General features: G+C 29.4%; 1 long non-coding RNA gene across 14 annotated transcripts in view; it reads left to right on the top strand.

Moving 5' to 3' along the window:
* Positions 1–2,696: 2,696 nt before the first annotated feature.
* Positions 2,697–21,526, top strand: part of LOC147809952 (uncharacterized) — a 39,649-nt gene continuing 20,819 nt past the window's right edge. For 3 of the 14 annotated variants that reach the window (XR_015433936.1, XR_015433933.1, XR_015433928.1), the window contains exons 1-7: positions 2,697–3,408; positions 4,811–4,918; positions 11,292–11,553; positions 13,057–13,250; positions 15,274–15,454; positions 17,436–17,647; positions 19,246–19,353. This is a non-coding gene — a long non-coding RNA (uncharacterized LOC147809952). Of the gene's footprint in view, positions 3,409–4,810; positions 4,919–10,211; positions 10,593–11,291; positions 11,554–13,056; positions 13,251–15,273; positions 17,383–17,435; positions 17,648–19,245; positions 19,354–21,526 lie in introns of those variants that run through there. The other 11 variants (XR_015433934.1, XR_015433935.1, XR_015433929.1 and 8 more) reach the window with 11 other exon arrangements.

The following is a 21,526-nucleotide window of genomic DNA, read 5'->3' as shown; positions in this document are numbered from 1 at the left end:
GCAAAGTGTCAGTCATTAAATAGCCACTGAGGTCTTTTATGAGATGTCACAAAATAAAGTTGCACCAAAGTCACATTAAGACCTATTAGGAGTAGTATAAAGCGGTTATTCAGTGTGACTTTGACTACTGTTACTGTTTTTGACTTTATTGTGACGTCACTCTGACAGTCTGTGCTATCTGGGCACTCACATAAGCATATATAATATTTTATATAATATTTTAGCATCATAATTTAGTATATATATAATATTTTAGTATCATAATTTGGAATTAAAATACGGCTTGGACGAACAAGAATAGTTATGTTTAAAATTACCGGTAACGAGGATATACATTATTCCTTCAATAACTTACGTAAGCCTGCATTTATCACTCTTTACTTCTGTACTTAAACAATAAGGGCAGAGAGCTTCAAGAATTTTAAATTTCTGCGTGTGGTTTTGCGTAGATTATCTTAAATACCTCGTAAAAGTGCTGACTCTATGATAGCACACGTTTTAATCAATAACAATGGTTTTCATAAATGAAATATCGTATTTTCGATACTCTGCCCGAACCACATAACGCAGAAATGCGGTGATTGTACATTGTGTCACCACAGTATCCGCATATCTCACTTTCCCCCACCCCAGTAATTACAATAATATACAGTTATGAGTTATAGATACTCATTAATTGCGGTTTGAATAAAAATAGTGGAATTGTTGGCAGTCACGTTGTTACCATAGCGACGAGGGAAGTGAATGCGACCTTGAATCCTCAATTTTAACTACAAGAGAGGACCCAAAATCGGATATAAAATAAAATTACAAGAGAGGGCTAGGATAGCCTAGTTCGTAGGGCACTGGGCCCATGTCGAAGAGATCGCCGGCCGAAGACTCCCCGTGTAGTAAGTAGTGACTGATGCACGTTAAATCTGTCAGGTCACAAAGTCCACCATGTTCCCATAACAAATCAATACCTCTGGGGATACTGATCCAGGAGCTCTCTTGTCTTTTGGATTGTGATCAAAATTACAAGGATACAGAATTGAACATTGGTAATCGAAGCCAAGAATTAGGTCGGCTGCTCAACGGCGATCATGAAATAAAAATGATAGTATTGAGCCGTGGTGGCTCAGGGGATAGAGAGCTCGCCTCCCGGTCAGGTAAACCCTGTAGGATACAGTGGCTGGTCGATACGAATTCCGCACCCGGCTCTCACCGGCCGCAGTGCTGATGTAAAATATCCTCAGCGGTAGACGGATCAAGGGTTGAAGTCCCCTTGCCATCAGGCTAACCGAGATAGGCTTTCGTGGTTTTCGTCTCCAATGTTACGCAAATGTGGGATAGTTGCGCCAAAAAGTTCTCTACGAAAGCAAATTTCTCTCAAAACCTGATCCAGTTCCTTTGTTTTCTAGATTATGTCCAAAATCCCTAATTTGGATTAAAAGTAAATTGGATCGGCTGTTCAAGTGAAGGTTATAAAGTGAATTTAGAAGGATTATAGATGAGAGATAATTATGTACTCTTATTAGTAGAATACATAGAGCAGATAACTAAAAAAGAGGTTTTTAGTATTAGATTAGCAATTTTTATTATCAATTGAATACTGATAACGTTTCAAAAACGATAATCAAAGGTGATATCTTAGCAACTAATATTTTTCAGGGAATCGACGAAAATTTTATTTCAGTCAAACATTGTTTACGAGTTGTTTAGGAAAATTGGAGTTATATTCGAACATTTGAACTATCAACTCCACTGCAATTTAGGTAGGGGAAGATTTCTGTACAGTGATCTGTAGCCGAATAATTGCCAAGTCCTTGCAACGTCGGGGCAGAGGGCAGTGAGAAACTAAAAGAAATGTCAAAGAAAAAAAACCTACTCGAAGTTTAAATTTTGCAGCCAATTCCGGGCAAACATCTACATGTTTTTTTTTTATTTTTATTTTTCCTGTTGAAAATCAATTTGGTGCCACTGCGATTGTAGTTGGCGTATCAGATCCCAATAAGGTAGTATCCCCTTTAACAGAGAAGGACGCCGCATAATAATATCCAGGGTTTTCCTGTCCACTGTATAATAGGAAATATATACCAGGTTGTTGCTGTTGTTCATTTTACGTCGCACTAGAGCTGCTGCTGTTGTTGTTAATTTACGTCGCACTAGAGCTGCACAATGGGCTATTGGCGACGGTCTGGGAAACATCCCGGAGGATGATCCGAAGACAGGCCATCACAATTTTGATCCTCTGCGGAGGGGATGGCACCCCCGCTTCGGTAGCCCGACGACCTGCGCGCGAAGTCGAGCACTTTACGGTAGCACAGTTTAACGAGGACCAATACCGCACACCCTCGGTCCCTACGCAGACTGATCCAAGTGGTCACCCACCCGCACACTGACCGCAGCCAGTGATGCTTGACTTCGGTGATCTGCTGGGAACCGTGTCTTAACGATCCGTCCACTGCGGGACTTATATATACCAGTAAATAGGAATATTTGGAATAAAATCCAGGGTAAAAGTGAAATTCGACAAGCTACCTCTTCGCTTAGAATGGAATAAAGCAATTTATTCTTATTTCTGCTCCCTTTAAAGATGTTTGCTTAATAGTTTGCTGCCCGCTTTTATCTTACCCCTTATAAAATTTGAATTCCAAGGAAAACTAAAAACGTCATAGAAAAAAAGTAAGCTAAAAGCGTAAAAATATTTTCGCACAATCTTTGAAAATTGATTTTAAACCAATAATTTATTTTTACCATTTAAATTTGCTTTCAGTTTGGATATTTAAATTAAAGAACTCAATTAAAATAGAAATGCATTTCTTTTTTTTAATAGTATCTACCTATTTCAGGGTGCACAATCTTTTTTAATTTCACGGCTACTTGTATTTCTGGTTAACTAATGAAAGGTCGCATGCTCGAGTATTTAGGCATGTTGACGACATTTATTGTAATTTTAATATAAATAATATTATTTTTGGCACTAAGTTCTTTGCATGAGTTGACTTAGTTACATATTTGCATATTATTTGGCTGTCTCTTTTGCTTGATCTGTTGAATGTGCCTTGTAAATGAATCAATTTAACTGAATGTAATTGCCCTGTTAATGTTAATTTGTGTGAAAGTTCTGTTGTTTGTTTTGTTGAATGTGCCTTTTGAATGAATCGTAACTGGTGTGAAAGCCCTTGTGCCTGTTCTGCTAGATGTTCCTTGTGGATGAATTGTTGAAGTTGAATTATTATCACCCCAATGAATTTATTTGCATGTATATGCAATTATGTAAACATGTCAATTAAATCCAACGAAATTAGTTTTAAGCGTTTTTAATTTATTATTAAATTTAATATATTATTATTTCGAGTAGCCGTTTTAATTTAAAACGTCATACTTACTGTTTGATTACTTTTAAGGAGGAGTCTGTGGTAAAAGGTATGTGTACAAAAATTGTATATGGATATCATAAGATCGAAAAACTTATAAATTTTTGCTTTTTTTAGGTGGATTCTGCACTTGTTCTTTTAGAGCTAGTTTTAGTTTCAAATTTATTAAAAATGTTCTCCTTTCTTTTGAAGTGATAAATAAGTAATTTGTATAGTGTGATGAATAAGTAATTTGTTATTCTGTAAGAAAGTGAACAAGAAATTTACTAAGGTAGAAATTATTAATGTAAGAGATAAAAATCGAAATAATTCATTAAATAGCTTAAGACTGTGGTTAATATTCAAGGACCTTGATCTTTTGTTCATTTATTTTCTTAGTAAATTTGCATTTATTGTGTAATACTTAAATTTTGTTAATCTGAAGTGTTCTGAACAATGATATTTTTCAGAATTCCGATTGCTATTTTTAATTGAAATATTACCTTTAATTCTTTGTTTTGTAACTTTTATGCTAAGATATTAAGTTTGCAATGTTCATTCTAGACCAGTGTTTCTTAACCTTTTTGGTATAATGGACCCTTTTTAAAATTTTTTAAGAAGTCACAGACCACCCTCTGTAAAAAAAAAATATTGCAAAAACCATCAATTATTTGTACTTTACTTTCTTTCAATTGTAAAAATGTTAAATTTTTATATGGTTTGCGAATGTTCTTTTCCTCATATTGTGGAGAATTGGTGTCATATCTAAAAAGAAAGGGCAAAGGGACAGCTCATAAAAAATGAGGGGTTGATAGAGGATTATGAAAATAGCAAATCGGACGTAATCGGTTGCCCCTGATGGTGCAAACTGAAAGCCGGTTGGTGGAGAATGTTAAAAATATGACAGGGATATTAGACGGTCTGCACTGAATTTGGGGTATCTTAATCACCTAGTTTCAAATATGTATGTATTCTCACCTTTTAGAACAAAAAGATCAATGTTATTTAAATATTATTGATCCAATCGTATTAAAAGTAGTCGGCGTATCCCCAAAATATGACCCATGGAACCCTAAGGGGTCCGTGGGTCATGGACCCTAATGTGGTCCATGAACCACAGGTTAAGAAACCCTGTTCTAGACCTTAAAACTACTCTAGTTTGTTTTCCTTCTGAGGTCCACATGACAGCAACCGTTCTTTTGTCTCCAGTCATTATTTCTAAAATAATAAATACAAGTAGTATTATAATTCATTTAAAGACAACTGCTAACTAAAAGCAGTGCAGCAAATTTAAAATACCAGTTTCTTTTAAATGATTATAAAATCTCTAAAATTTCCTTTTTCTAGAATATTATATAAATGACTTGATAATTGCTTGATATTTATATTTTTGTAAAACCCTCGGATTGTTATTTTCATGTTAGTAACTGTGCCTATTTATGCACTTAATTTAAAATGTTTTTTCTTTCTAGATGACAAAAATATAGAACATCATTTTGGAGGCTGAAGATTACAAATATGAAAAAATTGATGGTGGTATCACTGGTAGTCAAAAACAAAACAGATTAGCTGATTTGATGGTTAGTTATTAATTAAACTACCTTTCTATTTTTAGAATTTTCTATCTTTGCTTTGCATTTAATCCCATTGCATTTAAAAAAATTATTTTATCTTCAAAGTGCACAAACAATTTAAATGATTTAATATAATGTCTACTTTATTACACATTGCTAACCTTTTTACATTTCTTTTTTAATGCAACAACGTATCATTTTATTCAACATTAATTTTATGCATTGTTTATCATTTTAATGCAGTATTGTATTATGTACTAAGTATTTATAGTTATTTAAGGTATATATTCTGAAACTGATATATAAGTTTCAAGTTTATTTGTGAAAATTAAAAATGATATTATGCTCAGAACTTTAAGTAAGACAGATCTTGTTTGCATACTTTCAAAGAAACAAAATATTCTTACCTGATTTTGGATATTTACGCAACACAAGAGTAAATACCCTACCCACTGAATATTCACCCTACCCACATTTACTGTTGCAACCTCAATAAATCAATTCTCATCTCAACTATAAAAGTTTTTATGAAGAATTTTTTTTCTTAAAATTTTTTACTGCAAAATCAAAAGATTTATCCCTTGTTTTAAATTTTTAACAAAAAGTAATTTATTACAAATTTTGGGAAAGCCACCTACTATCTTATTTACTTGCGACCCAATCATTAAGTTTGCAAATTTAAGCAATAAAAAATTAAAAATATTTTTCTGATCAAAAGGATCACTGCAAAGGACTGAAAGCATTAAAACTTATTCGGTTGATGGAGAAAACAAAGAAGATTTAACATTAGGAAGAAAGAATTTGATTATTATTTCTGCAAGCAATCAAGCTGATTTTATTATACATCTTAAGCACATTTTAAGTGTGATTCTCGTTTCCTTCTTCCTTAAATATTAATTTTCAATTCATAATGTGTACTTTTTTCTCATTATGTTTAACAAGTCTTCTAAAATGGCTAATTAGAAAAAAAATTATGGTAAATCTTGCCTTCTTTATGTGATGCTACTTTTAATAGTATTAGAATACTTTTTTAATTCCTCATTTTAGAGGTGCACAACCTATGACCTGCGGGCCACATGCGGCCTGCCTACCGTTGATGTGTGGCCTGCGGGAACTTTGTGAAAGCAGGGTTGGGATTTTGGACGTCCTAAACTGGTTTTGAACAGGACACGTGGGTTTTACTGTCTTAAACTGGGTAAAACTGTCCTAAACTGGATAAAACTGTCTTAAAGTGTCCAAAACCTTGAACTTTGGTAAAAATTCTATAGGTGTAACCATTGTACACATAATAATTACATGTATCAATAAATATTTGATATTTTTTATGCAATTTACTATAACTTATTAAAAGAAAATAATATTATATAATAGGAAAAGGTTTATAATTTTTGAAGCTCCACAATTCATTGAACAACAAAAGTGAATACCTAATCCTTTAAATATAAATATGCTTTTAATACTGATAAATAATGTTTTTGCATAATAATAAATAATACAATATTAAAAAATAATAATTTTTTAAAAAAAATACTAAATTTGTTTAAAAATCAACCTTTTATTTTAATTTTTAAAAAAATTGTTTTTAAATATAAATATATTAGTTTAAATTGAAAATACAAAATAACTGAAAAATGTATTAACAGTTTTGAAGGGCATAACATCAGTTTCAGTTACTGACAATAGTGATGTATCACCACTATGCTAAAAGAATGAATGAAATAACAGTATTCTTGAATAGTACTTTGGTTAAAAAACCTGTTTATGACGAACCAAGCACTTAGTCCCTAATATTTTAACCTGTATGGCAAGGCCAAACTTCATTTATGTACTGTTGAATGAGAGGACCAATTGAACTTGATTACTGAATAATCTTCCTTTGTTTAAATTGAAGAGTCAAACAATATTAATAAAACATTATACTTTTAAAAACAAATATTCTCTAGTATACTTAATTATCAATATGTTATTAGTTCTATGATTATTTTACCTCTTAAATATTGTTCAAATAAAATTGTGACATAATTTGAGTAAAAGGGTTTTGGACAGGACAGTTTAAACCAGGGTTTAAACCGTGGATTAATCCATTCTGTCCTAAACCTTGCCAACCCTATCTGAAAGCGATAAAAAATTTCTTTAATTTGGTTTTTGTTTAAACATTATAAATTTTCTCTTATTAAAATATTTAATTCAAATTTTTATTACTCTATAAAATTCGTTTTTTTTTTCTTTTGCACTTTTATTTTGTAAGCTTCTTTATGATTAGAATTTACATCCTACTCACAATATTTATCTATATATATGTATATACACAGGGTTATTCATTATTCCCTCTGGGGCTTCGAAGCGTTATAGTAAAAAAACAAAGATGAATATGGCAAAAAAGAGCCTATGAAATTATTCCTAAAGTATTCAAATTTTAATTTAAGCAGTTGCCAGTAGATGACAGTAACATGTACCACTGAAGCCAGTTGTAGTGAAGAAAAATGGCGTTTACAGGCGGAGGGAATTATGAATAACCCTGTATATATATATATATATATATATATATATATATATATATATATATATACACTTAATTTTTGTTCAAAACAAATCAAACAGTACATAAATATACAACTTTTAAATGAGTAAATGCAAACGTTTCCTTACCTCCTTAGAAAAAAATTTACTTTTTGTTTTCCAAAGAAAATTTTTATTAAGAACGAGAATTATTGATATCACGATTTATGTTTGCAGATAGTTGCAAATAATTTTAATTACTCTTAATTAAAGTTAAATTTTAATTTCAAAAATTGAACAAAATAAAAGCTAACCAAAAATTTATATCTGAATTAAGCCAAAGGACATTTTCCCATAGTATAAAAGGAGATGGCTATTTTTTGAGGAGTCAGATAACTGTTGGTCAACTCTGTGGGAGGTATTTGTAGGATGTATTTCATTACTGGATCCAGGGTATGGTAAAAGAGTGGTATTTATTTTAGTTTTCTAAACACTTGTTTTATTTATTTATTTTTGTGCTCTTCTCTTTTAGTTTTAAATTTTTTTTAATAGATTAAAAGTTGTCATATGTAGAAAAAAATTGAAATGAAACAGAAGTATTTTTCTCCTGGGGGGAGGGGAGTTTTCTATTTTAATTTGGAAAATCGCCAGTAAATTGGGAAAAAAGTAGTTTCTTTTTCTGAAATAATCAATTCTATTTTACTTTATTGTAGCGAATGTCGCACTTTCAGAAGGATGTTCAGAACATTATCTTCTATCTCAATTAAATTTCAGAGGAAAATAACGTTTACGATTTGGAAAATAACTTTAAAATCGAAAATAAGAGTTAAATATTAATTTTACTTGACTTTATTTTTGAAATTGTCTGAATTTCAAGAGGATTCTTCGCCCCATCACTTTAATATAAAAGGAAATTAAAATTTTCTTTTTGGAAAGTAGCTTCAAAAAAATTTTTTTTAATAAAAAAATAACAAATTTTACTTGACTTTATTATTGCAAATGTCTAAATTTCAGAAATTACAAAACACATTTTTGCCCCCCTTTCTTTTATATCAAAAGAAAGTTTTCAACCCCTCAGTATAATTGAAGAGGAAAATGAAGTTCTCTATTTGGAAAATAGCGAAGTTTTAAAACAAGACAATTTTTTTTCCCTAAAATTTTCATTTTCACTTGATTTTGTTCTATTATTGTCTAAATTTCAGAAGGTACTTCCCCCCCCCCTACTTTTATTTCAGAGGAAAAGAAAGTTTTCTATTTAGAAAATAGATTTAAAGAGGAATTTTTTTTTTTTTTAATTACCAATTTTAATAATTTTTGATCACGTTGAAATTGCAGAAGAGGTGAAACACTTTGCTCGCCCCCTCATTACTATTTCAGAAGAAAATAGAGTGAAAATTGAAATAAAATATTTTTCTACTTTTATTTTACTTCCTACTTGGTGTATAGCTTCAAAGTTGAGAAAGAATAGTTTCTTTTTCTCTCTCTGAAATTACCTATTTTACTTAACTTCGTCTTGGAGAATGACTAAATATCAAAAGGGGCAAAGCACATTATTCAACCCTCGCTTAAGTTTTAGAGGAATGTAAAGTTTTCTATTGGAAAAATAGCTTCAAAATTGAAAAAAAAAAATTTTTTTTTAATGACCGATTTTACTTGACTTTATTCTTTTGTGAGTGTCTAAATTCCGGAAGTAAATTTCAGGAGGGGGGAAACACTTTGCTCACCCCCTCATTACTATTTCAGAAGAAAATAGAGTGAAAATTGAAATAAAATATTTTTCTACTTTTATTTTACTTCCTACTTGGTGTATAGCTTCAAAGTTGAGAAAGAATAGTTTCTTTTTCTCTCTCTGAAATTACCTATTTTACTTAACTTCGTCTTGGAGAATGACTAAATATCAAAAGGGGCAAAGCACATTATTCAACCCTCGCTTAAGTTTTAGAGGAATGTAGAGTTTTCTATTGGAAAAATAGCTTCAAAATTGAAAAAAAAAAAATTTTTTTAAATGACCGATTTTACTTGACTTTATTCTTTTGTGAGTGTCTAAATTCTGGAAGTAAATTTCAGGAGGGGGGAAACACATTGTTTGCCCCATCACTTAAATTTTAGAGGGGCCTTCTGCTCTCCCCGGTACGCCACTGAGTCTGACACAAGATAGTAGAGGAAACAGCTAAATAAGATAGAAGTGCAATGTACTGAAAGTGTTAACAAGCAGCTACATGCAGCTGTGCCCTTTCCCCTTCACTGCAAATCGTATTTGTTCTTTTGAGAAAAGGAATTAATTCTCGGAAAAGGTCCCAGGTCCCATTTAGCAAAATGATATTATCTAACATTAGAACGATACAATATAATACTGCTGTAATAAAAAGCGTTAGACTCCTGAAACCTATCTTCTATTTAGCAGAAGACTAATTAAAAGACGTCTTTTACCCTTCTTCCCTTTATGTTAAAGTAGATATGCAATTACAAAGAGGAAATTTTTCATCAATTCTACCTTAGCACAATTTCTTTCCTATATATATATATATATATATATATATATATATATATATATATATATATATATATATATATATATATATATATATATATATATATATATATATATATACATACAATTATAGTACTTAATCACTTTATTTGGAAAAAACATGATGTGCCTCGCTTAGTTACTGTAATGTACTGTACTGTAAGGTTCTAAAATTGTAATATTTTGGATTGTCAAATTATTACAAGAAAGAATGATCCTCAGGAGAAAATGGGTTGAGCTTCTGCAGGTGTGCTATTGCCTTGTCAACCATGACTTTCGCTGTAGAGTTAAAAGGATGAGGTTCTTGGTGCAGTTTTGTTTCGACTGCCGATGTTTGATCCGGGGTTTTCCGCCTTGGTGCGACGCATATTAAATTTGGGCATCCGAATATTCTAGTTCTCTCAACTCAGCTAGTTCTTATTATTGGCCGTTCTTGTCTGTGCACATATTTGCTTTTTGTGTACTTCTCTTTTTCACATTGTATCACTCAGTATCGTAAGATGAATGTATTTTAATGCTGGAAGTCAATTTGAAAAACAACCACAAAGTGCGTACGATCGCTACTACTGAAAAAAATAAATTCAAGTTTGGTTAAATAAAACAGTCAATGACTAAACTGTTAGTAACTATCTATCCGAAATATCAGATGAGGTAGAGATGTTTTAATTTAAAATGATTTGACTTTTAAATGATGATTATTAAGCCTTATATATATTAGTTTTCTTTAATATAGTAGTGATCAAAGACGTTTAAAATTATATTTAAGAAAAATATGTAAGTTTTATTCTCTAAATGCTTCTGCCACTTTTAATATAAAATAAAATGCTCACGGCAGAGTTAGAAGTTATGTTTTTACATATCTTATTGATATCACTGTATTACGTAGAACAATATCCTCCATCTCACAGTGTCTGAGTTGTGAAAGTTCAGCTTTTTATTTTTATTATTTATCCACTCTCATGCTTGTTATCAGATCTATTAAATGTTAATATATAATGTTTCCACAATGACATTGACAACTTTATTAGTTTTGCATTAAAATCTTATGGGAATGGCGATATTAAATAAGTGAAGCAAATAAAATTTTTAATATTGTTATTTTGGTAGAATTTCTTGCTTAACAGATACAATTTACATAGTGTTACATTGCAGGCATATTAACACACATATATTATTTTACTTATTACTGGTATAATAACCAATTTTGTTTTATTTTTTAAATTATTTACTTGTATTTTTTTCTGATTTAAAAGAATTATTTGATTAGTTTTATGTATATATAATTTAGCTTGGTTTTTAAACTTCAAGTTTAAAACTTGTTTATTTTTTAAATCACTACTATTATTACAGATCATTCAAATAAGCAAGGTAACAACAGATGAACAAAGAATGAAAGTAAGGGGCAGGATAAGGCAAAAGATTGATCAATTATTAACCTGGAAAAAAATCAAAAGAGGTGTGATTCTGGTCCTGTTGAGCTCTCAGATATTAATAAATCTAAAAGTAGTGATAAACATCGCTCTTCATCCTCACCTTTTCCTTAGCTACCTCAGCTCCTAATCAAAATGGAGATAAAAAGGAATGAAATAGAAATTCACGTCTTGAATCGAAGGTCAGCATTTATTTTGTTTCATTTCTTTTGTTGTTTTTTTTTTTGCATTTAATTTACTCATTTTTATCATTTTTGTTATATTTCATGATTATCTTGTTTTGCTTTAAAAAAGTTTAATTATAATTTATATTGTCTATCAGTTGGTGGTTCAGCAACATTTTTCTAAATGAGAAAAATAGTTAATTTTTTTTTTCATTAAGTATTTGCTGAGACATAATTTAATTTGTCTGTAGGAAATTGCTAATGTGCTTATCAATGGTTAGTTCATTAATCAAAAGATGTAGTGCAACAAAGCTTTAAAAAACATTTTAATTTCGGGTAAAAATTTATTTGATTATGCCGTGACTTAGCAGTTAAAAAGTTGGCATGGTATACATTGTAGTTTTAAAAGTTTCCGCTTTTTGAAAAAAAATTAAATTCATAAGATTGAGCCGTTAGCCTTGTGAGCTCCCAACTTGAAGGACTAACGTGTTCTTCTTTATCTGGTGTCTCCCCTCTAACCTGTCCAATTTGATTGACGCTGCTGATTGCTAAACTTAAATTAACCTCATTGTTCATGCTATTTAGACTTAATTAAACATTCTATAATGTATGATAATGTTGTGCATCAGCATTAATGTTTGCAGAGCTCAATACTTAAGTTTTTTCTAAGCTGAACATTAAAATAACAATGCTATTTTAAAAAGTTTTTCCTCAGCTTCATTTTTTTTAAAAAGAATAATTGTAATTATATCAAATGCTGATTTAATTGTATCTTTCAGGAATTTAAAAATCTTCTTTCGAGAAAATAGGAAAAATTGTTAAAACTTTTAAATTTGTTTGAGCAGACTTTAATTTTATTATTAAGTTTTTAACTGTTAAATCGAGACTGCGCTGCGATCTTGATTCTGTCCTGCACACTTAAATAGAGTAGCAGATAGCTCTTAGGGAACAGTTTTAGTAGTCATTTTTGTTACTGTCAGTTGTTTTAAGGATGTCAAATTTTTGTGGCATGGTTTGTTACTCTAATTTATGTATTAATTATTTTAAAAAAATTACATAATATTACTTATATTCCTAGCTGAAAAAATGCTATTTGTTTGCAATAAAGAGTGTTCTAAAAATCACCCAATCTTTGAGTTTTATGTCATTTGATTAATAAAATGCGGATATTGAAAATAAAATGCCAGTGCAGTGGAAAGTTCTGGATTTAGACTATTAAAATTTCACACGCTATTACAATGCAATTCTAGGTTGTTGTTTTTTTTTAAAATCACAATTTTTGTTTTAAAACTTGTGTTTTCAATCAAAATTATTTCTTGCTTGATTTATGGAACACACTGTAGTAAAACAGTATTACTCTTGTAATAGCAATAAAATCTGCTTAAACGTGTAGCTGACTAGAAGCATATCTGCTATACTTTAAATTCCAGGGATTTTAAATTTTCTCTCCTTTTTAATTGTGTTTAGTTCTGACAACTAAAGCTCTTTTGTTATTTACGATTTTGTTATTTTGTTATATAGGAAGCGAACGGAGTTCATCAAGCAGTGGCTGTGATCGAGGTCCTGGACTCAAATCTCTTCTGGTAATATAGGGATGACCACTAGCACGTTCCATGGGTGTTGTACCTGACCTCTTGCAGCAGCATGCTTCAAACACATCTGATCATCAGTTTTCACCACAGCATAGGCTTCAAGACTCAACGATATCAGATGAGGTATTACTTGTGATTTTTATAACTGTTGTGTTACTAAAATTAAAGTAAGACTTAATTATTGTGAACGAGTTTGCTTTTTTTTTTATATACTTTTAGCTTTTTTAAGATAACTATGTGTGAAACCATCACAATTAAAGCTATCAAAAACCTTAAGAATTGCTTTTATGTAATGGTATGACATTAATTTGATATTTTAAATAGCTGTACTTATGAGAAAAAGTGTATTGAAAAATTCCTCTTTTGTTAAGAATTCAAATTATTTAAAGCAAAATTTTCACTATTATTATGCACTATTATCTAAAATAACCAGTGTATATAAATAAACTTTTAGTATTGACCATAGTATAATAAACAAAAGTTCTTCTGAAAACTCTTTTTATAAAATTACTGACTAAAATTTATATTTTTAACACAGATTTTTTAAATTGAAGTAAGAGTTAATTTTGAACTATAATCTCAATTTAAACATTATTGTTAACTATATTGCTATATTTAAATGTATATATATTTTAAACTTTAAAATGCACGCATGAGTTAATATTTAATATATATATATATATATATATATATATATATATATATATATATATATATATATATATATATATATATATATATATATATATATATATGGTAACTAATAAAGTTCTTGCTGTCTTTGCTTTGCCATTGAGTGAAAAGTAAATTAGTGTGTAAAGTGGTCAAAAATCCTGTCTGAGTAGGAATATTAGTTGTTTTAAAAGCAGGTACACCATGTGCTGCTTATCACTAGCTGCATGAAAACTCCGAATATGTCAAGTGTCAAGGGATAGTGCTGTGAATAAGCATACTGTATGGCATTGGTTTCAAAAATTAAGGTCTGTTTAGAAGAAATTTGGGTCCATTAACGAACCCTTCACAAAATATTTTAACTTAAAAACGGGCCCTTCACAAATTTGTTTATCTTCATTATTGTTTTGCTAATAGAATTAACCCTTCACCATGGAGGGAGAAAGACAAATGCAAAGGAACTAAGTATAGACTAAATACCAAATATTTGTGTGTTGCATTTCTAACAATGTTACAGAAACGAATCTTTCACAAAATGTCTGGACACAACCCTGGAAACATCTAGTTGATTTGTTACTTGATACATTTATTGCACTTAAAATATTCTTACTTGCTTTTTAAGCATAATATTTTTTTTTTCCTTCTGTTTCCCCATTTCTTTAATGTCACCCCTGCAAAATATTAGTTAGAATTAAGAAATTCGTTTTTTCCTATTGTGACTTGTATAACTAGTCATTCAATATATATTTTAATTAAGATATTCTGGTGACTGAAACATTAATAATTTTTAAAGTTAATTATCAGAACCCACATGTGCTATTAATAAGTGATTTTCTTTGATATAAAATATTCACTTAAATTTTATGTCTTTCTATTTGAGAGAGTTATTCTTTTTAAGTAGGAATTGTGCTAATTTTTTTTGTTTGTTTTTAGAATTTATAAATAACATTTTAAATGGAACAGCATAATATAATATTCTAGTTTTAAGTCTCATTAAAATTTTCTGTATGGTTATCTTTTTAATAGTAATTAGTTATGTTATTGGAAAGATATTACTTTTAGCATTCACTATAACATACGTAGCTGCATATACATTCATTACATATCTTTTGTTGAAAATATTGAGTTTTTATTTTAACTGAAATGAAAAGTAATATTACTTATGTATAAATTTGACATTCGCTTTAAATATTCTAAAGAAATCAGTAGAATAAAAGTATCTTAATTTTTATTGCAGATATATCAGGAAGTAAGTGTTAAAAAAAATTTTATATGTTATTGCAATTGCACTAAATGTTAAAATAAAATCACCACTTTTTCTAAAATAAGTATTGGCTTTGTTGTGCTAATTTTAAATAATACAGCATGAATTAATATTTATAGTTTCTTGATGTTTGCTTTTTATATTGCTTTATTGTCTGTTTATCTCTTAGTTTTATTTTTCTAATTGAATAACTTTATTCTTTTATGTAAGAGTATAGGCAAGCTGTTGGAAAGGCTCCTCCTCAACTACAACACAAACAGTGCTCTTTTCTCACATTTGGGTTTGGTGGTGGTACTGGTCCCTCTCAATCTCCAAGGAAAGAGAGCCATCATAGTGTCAATGTTACACCAACATCGCACGAGTCATCTTATGACACTCCAGAAATAAGAAAGTACGATTCAACTCTGATATCCTATGTGCTGTCTTATGGAGTGAGAATCTAGAACTTTTTTAAAAATATTTTCTCCCTCTCTTTTTTGATACACGATTATTTAGCGCAAAGTAAATGATGTAAATATTTTTCCTGAAACCTAAATTCTGTTACAGGGTTCCTATAAAATGCTTATTAGTTCTTATTTCATTCCTCATAATGTGTTCATTTCCTTTTGAAAACAAAATCCTTTTTCTCAAACATCTAAAGTTTATATACAAATTACCTGATTTAGTTTTAGTGCTAGATTAGTGATGAAATTAGGTGTGAGTTTTTTAAAAAAAAATATTGATACATTTAGAACAAGACTGAATAAATTGTAGCCCTTTATATTGACATATGTTTGTATGTACTCCCATATTTTAACTGCTGGATTTTTTACAAAGAAAAAGACTATACATATTTTAAAAATTTTTGGATGGCATTGTTTTGTTTATTTTAAAAACTAGGCTTTTAACTATTGATATTTTTCAGGGCTCGAAAAACCGCCCGTCCTCGGCGGTCAAAAATTCCCCGCGGACAACGAATTTCTCGAGTCCGCTCGGACGGCCATTTTCTCGTTACTGTTCGTGATACATTTTCAATTTTTGTTATTAGAATTGATGTTTTCTCTGTTTGGGAGTACTGCAGCGGTTGAAAGGGGCTTTTCAGCAATGAACTTACAAAAAAACACATTACGTACTAGTCTTAAACAAGAAGCGTTAAACACAATTATGAACATCTACCTAAATGGAAAACCCTTTTTAGATTTCTGTGCAGAAACCTCTGTAAATCATTGGCTTGATTGTGGAACTGGCAAACGTCATATTTGATTCATTTAAGAAACACAGTACCCTCGGATAAATTGATATTCCAGATAACTTGACCTTTGTCATTTAAATTATTTCATAAAAGAAATACTAGGTTACTATTAGTAACCTAGTGTTTCTTTTATTACTGTATAATGTAAGTATTTGTAATCCTAGTGACTACTAATTCATTGTCCAATTTTTATAAATGTTTATAATTAATAAGAGAAAATTATATTTTTATTTACTTAGAAGCTACGGGCTAGTTTCAAAGAGGACGGGTGCATTGTTGGACAAGCCGTCCTCAGGGACGGTTAAAATTTCTGAGTTTTTTCGAACCCTGATATTTTTCATATAGATTTTATGAGTTTAACTTTGTTAATAATTTTATTATTATTTTCATTAATAGTTATCAAATTAAATTGTTTTATTTTAAAATATGATTGTTATTTCAACATTCTTAAATAAATGTGTTCACTTACAACTAAATAATTTCACTTCAAACAGCGGATCTTGCCTTTTCAAGGTAATTTACCAGGCGATGATCGTTTCTGCTGCTTGCAAAAGCAATCAAAATAAATAAATAAAAAACTGTAGAAACATGCCATTTGTTTGAAAGTCAAGCATTCAATAGTGAAATATTTTTTTTAATAATTTTAAAGTCTTTGATGGTGTTTATTTTTAGTGTGAAAAGTAAACAGTAAACCTTACATTATTAATTTATTAATAAATTTTCACTCATTATTATTGCAATACGATGTTTAAATGTTTTATTGTGTATCCTTCTAAGTTTTCTCGTGAGTAACGAACAAGGACATTAAATTTTAAATATGGAATAATAAATTTATAAATTATTTTGTAGAAGAAAATTAATTAGTAATTTGCTGATATTAATTGGAATTAAAGCAGATCAACATTTATTAAAATAGATTAAAAGCTGGTTTAAACTCATTGCATTGTATAATTTACTTATTTATTTGTATGTGCTACTAACTGTGACTTAAGCATTAGGTGGAATTTTTACATTGCTCATAGCAATATTTTATCAGACTGTTGCTTGGAATTATAATTTTTAATATTAATTTCTTTTTGAACTTAATTTTGTTGCTAAAATTTATTTTATTGTTTTTTTAATTTAAACTGTTGCTACTTAGGAGTAAATCTATTGATTGGTACAGAGAGTGGACTCATGCTTCTTGACCGTAGTGGTTAAGGTAAGGTGTACCAGTTAATATCGAGGAGAAAATTTCGGCAAATGAAAGTCCTAGAAGGCCAAAATATTCTTGTCACAGTGTCTGGCGAAAAATGTAGAGTATGCGTATATTACCTCTCATGGCTGAGGAGTAAAATATTAAGAACTGATGGAGTAAGTATTAGCTGGTGTATTATGAGTTTAACACATATTCAAGTTCGGGATTGTTTTTTATATATTCCTTACAGTTTTATTTTAGTTATTAATTAATTGTTTTTTATTAGCTGTAGGGAAACTGAAATAGCTTTTAATGCATATTTTATGATGCAGCTTTTGATTTTAATCAATGTAATTAATTTTTATTTGATTTCATTTATTTTTTATTATTAACAGTTACCAAATATCATTTTAAGCTTATTATGAGTAAATCATTAAATTTCAGATTTCAATATTAAATAAAAGTTCGTTTTAATCTCTCCCAAACTTTTTTTTTGTCCTAGTTAGAGAAGAAGTTATAAAAGTTTTAAAAACCCATCTTCTTATAGGGAGCTGCAGCAAGACTTGTCTTTTAATAATATAAAGTACCTGTCACTTAATTAAGCATCATTCGTTCTTAGGAAGTTTGATTGTATTAAGTGGCTAATTTTATTAACTGGTATTCTACATTTAAATTTTAAAAAAAACGGTTTCAAAATTAAACTTTACAAATACTACAAAGACTAAATTAATTTCTGTATTTTTGTTTAATTTTAATGGTTTTAATTTAAATGTGATGTATTATTAAAAAATTCGCTTCAATTTTTTTTTTTAGATTTTGTTATTTTATAAGCAGAATTTTAAAGATTCAGCTGTTTGAAGGCTTGTAAAAGTTTTTATAACTTTTATTATTTCATTGAGAGTTAAATTGGAATTGATGTCAAATTTATCTTTGACATTCAAATCTTGAGAATATAGTTAGTTAACAAATTTAATTAAATGTACTCACTATTTTTGTTGTGTCTAAATAAAATTTAAAAAAAAGCACAAACTGGTTTTTATTTTACTCATTTTTTCCATATTTTAGCTCCACTTTTTTGTTTGATTTAATAAATGATGAATATTTTTTAAATATGTTTATCTCATTAAATATTTTAGGAATTTAATTTATTTTTTTAAATTTGGCTGCAGCTATTTTATTTTTTTTCTCAATAGTAAAGGTTAATGAGTCAGTGATTTAATTTATGAATGATAACTGTATTTAATTCCCTTTTCTTAACTCATCAGCAATTTTTATTTACATTCTTTTACACTTCTCTTCCCCGTTTCATTCTTTTTTAAATATAAGTGCAGTTACTGCATCTCAAAACCTGTTTCGTTATTTTTTCTATTGGTAAGTGTGATATTTTAAATATTTGTTTGCCTTATCTTATTGAAATTTTGCATAAATGCTCACTACATATTTGTCAATAGTATAGAGTTAGCACTAAGTTATCAAACTATTATTTTTTATTTTACACTTATCCCTAAATTTGCATTTTTGATTATTTAGGTCTAAAAAAATGTATTTTAGACCATTTTTACTAGTGGGTGCTATATTAGTGGTAAATTATTTAAAAGTTATTGTTAAGCTTAATGAAAAGCCTGTACCCCAAGTTCATTATAAAAGCATTAAAGCCAAAAAAAAAAAATTACTGAAATGAGTTTTTTTTTTATTTAATTTAATATTTAAGTAAATAAAAAGTGGTTGCCATATTATGAAGTTAATTTTATGTCCATTCTTTTTTTTTTTATAGTTAATGAAAACAATTTACTTAACAAAACTGTGATCATATTTAAGATTGGAAAAAGAAGTGGTTGGATAAATGTAGGAGATCTTCAAGGTGCTATCCATTTTAAAATAGGTAAATAAGAATTTAATACATAAGTGTCATGGTATCTCAATTTTGTATTTGTGTCCATAAATTTATGTGAAGTGTTTATGTTTATAATTCAAAAGAAATATTAGATAAGTATTTTATTCGGCGCACGTTAAAGTTAACACTGTATCAGAATTTTATTCAGCTATGCACTGCTTCTCAGTTTGAATTAACTTATCACAAATTTAAGAAAAAGAAAAGAAAACTGTATTTATTATGCTTCGTAGCATACTTGTAGTTCTATTTTCTTCTATTTGTAAATTTTATGTATATACAGTCTAACCTCGTTTAATGTCACCTCGAAGGGAGACAGAAAATTTGTTCATGCTGAAAGTAGTTCACATTATTAATTCATAAATTATTTTTAAGAAAATCATACGATACATGTTTTCTAAGATATATATATCTGTTATTGATTTGCATTTTCTAATCAATCTTAAATCTCTATTATGAATTAGAAATGTATCAAATAGTGAAATAGCCAAATATTTGGCCAAATAAAATTGACCAAATAGCAACACTTTTTTTTTTTAAAATTAAAAAACATGAATAAATATTTTTTATATTAATAATTATAAAAAAATTATTTCATAGAGTATTTTGAACCTGGTTTTATGTTATTATCCTGATATCAAGAATATAGGCTCGTGTAATAATATCATTAACTATTGCTGAAACCTAATACAAGTAATATTAATTCAAAACTGACAAGAATGTAAGAGCTTGGAAAGGGTACTGATATGAGCAGACTTCAGAAAGAAATGTGTGTTCTTGGAAATGTCGCTTTTCGTAGATAGCAAGCAGTCTTCAACTGATTCTGAGGATGAGTTGATGTTTGTATGCTTCCAGGCGTAATACTGGCATGGAGTTCCTGCTGTGGAATGCGAGGTTAATCCTTTGAAACATGCGTGATTGTGAGCCATGAAACTGTTTTGAAAACAAAAGACATCTGTACTATTTGCAAAGCAGATTACTCCCTGCTTGTCAACTAATGCCAGACCACTTCAAATATGTTATTCATTGATGAATCATCCATGATAACACATGATGCGCAAAAGAACATACGCCTTCCAATTAAAGTTTTCCATTAAACTTTAGGCAGGTTTTAAACACAATAACTTATCTGGGTTATACACTCTACCAGGTTATTTAACTGTACCCACACCATCTTTCTACAAGATGTCTTTCATGAACTTTTGGTTGATGTTTCTCTGGCTGTTGGCTCACGAATGTGGTTCCTCCAGCTCACGTTCCTGAACTGGCCACCGCATTCTCCACATTTGACGTGCTTGGATTCTTTATGTGAGGTCAAATATAAAGCAAGTAACCTGTACAATCAATAGTCTTGAAGCATCTAAAGCTCTGGTTGCCACTGAAAATGTGTTGACTGTTTTTGCTAATGTACACCGATTCATGTGCCACTTCTTTGAATCTTGTTGATACTCACTCTATCAAGTAATTCTATAATTTGATTGTAAACTGGTTGCAAGCTGTTAGGAACTGTTAATAAATCTGTTAATATTAGGAACTGTTAATAAATCTGTTAATATTAGGAACTGTTAATAAATCTGTTAATATTAGGAACTGCTAATAAATCTTTTATCTAACTTGTTTTTCAATTACTTGGGAGTAATACTGCATTACATGCTAGAACTTTTAAGACTGCATTTAAGCATATATTGTACATTCCTATACAAAATCAGTTTATTTAGGTCACCTCTAGCTGCCTTCACATTTTTGATGTATACTTTTGAACCATCCTGCAATCTTATGACTTCCCCTAAATAAACTGATAATTTTCTGATCAAATACTAGTTTTCTTACCAAAAAGTTATTCTTGATAGAGAACTTTGCGAATTAGCTAAAAATAAACTTTAATTCTTATATTTAAAGAGCTGAAAGTGGAATGGAAACTTCATTAAGTGTTGCAATTTATTTTGCTACATTTTTCTACTACAACCCTAATCTATACAATTTTGAAGCTATTTGTTATAACACTCTTTAAGTATAAGCCTCTAATATAGATAGTTCTGCTTTAACCTTTTTCTGGGGAAGGAGTGGCTGTGGAATGTGTTTTATTGTTTTAGTAACTATGTAACACATTCTCATAAGGGTAAAAAATGTTTTCTACATTTCCCACCTACTTTCAAATATCAAT

This window comes from Parasteatoda tepidariorum, chromosome 5, assembly GCF_982258835.1.
Source record: "Parasteatoda tepidariorum strain Cologne lab strain chromosome 5, Ptep-v5.0, whole genome shotgun sequence".
Taxonomy (NCBI): domain Eukaryota; kingdom Metazoa; phylum Arthropoda; class Arachnida; order Araneae; family Theridiidae; genus Parasteatoda; species Parasteatoda tepidariorum.
Note: the sequence above shows the minus strand (reverse complement) of the source record. Positions and strands in the feature narration are given on the sequence as shown.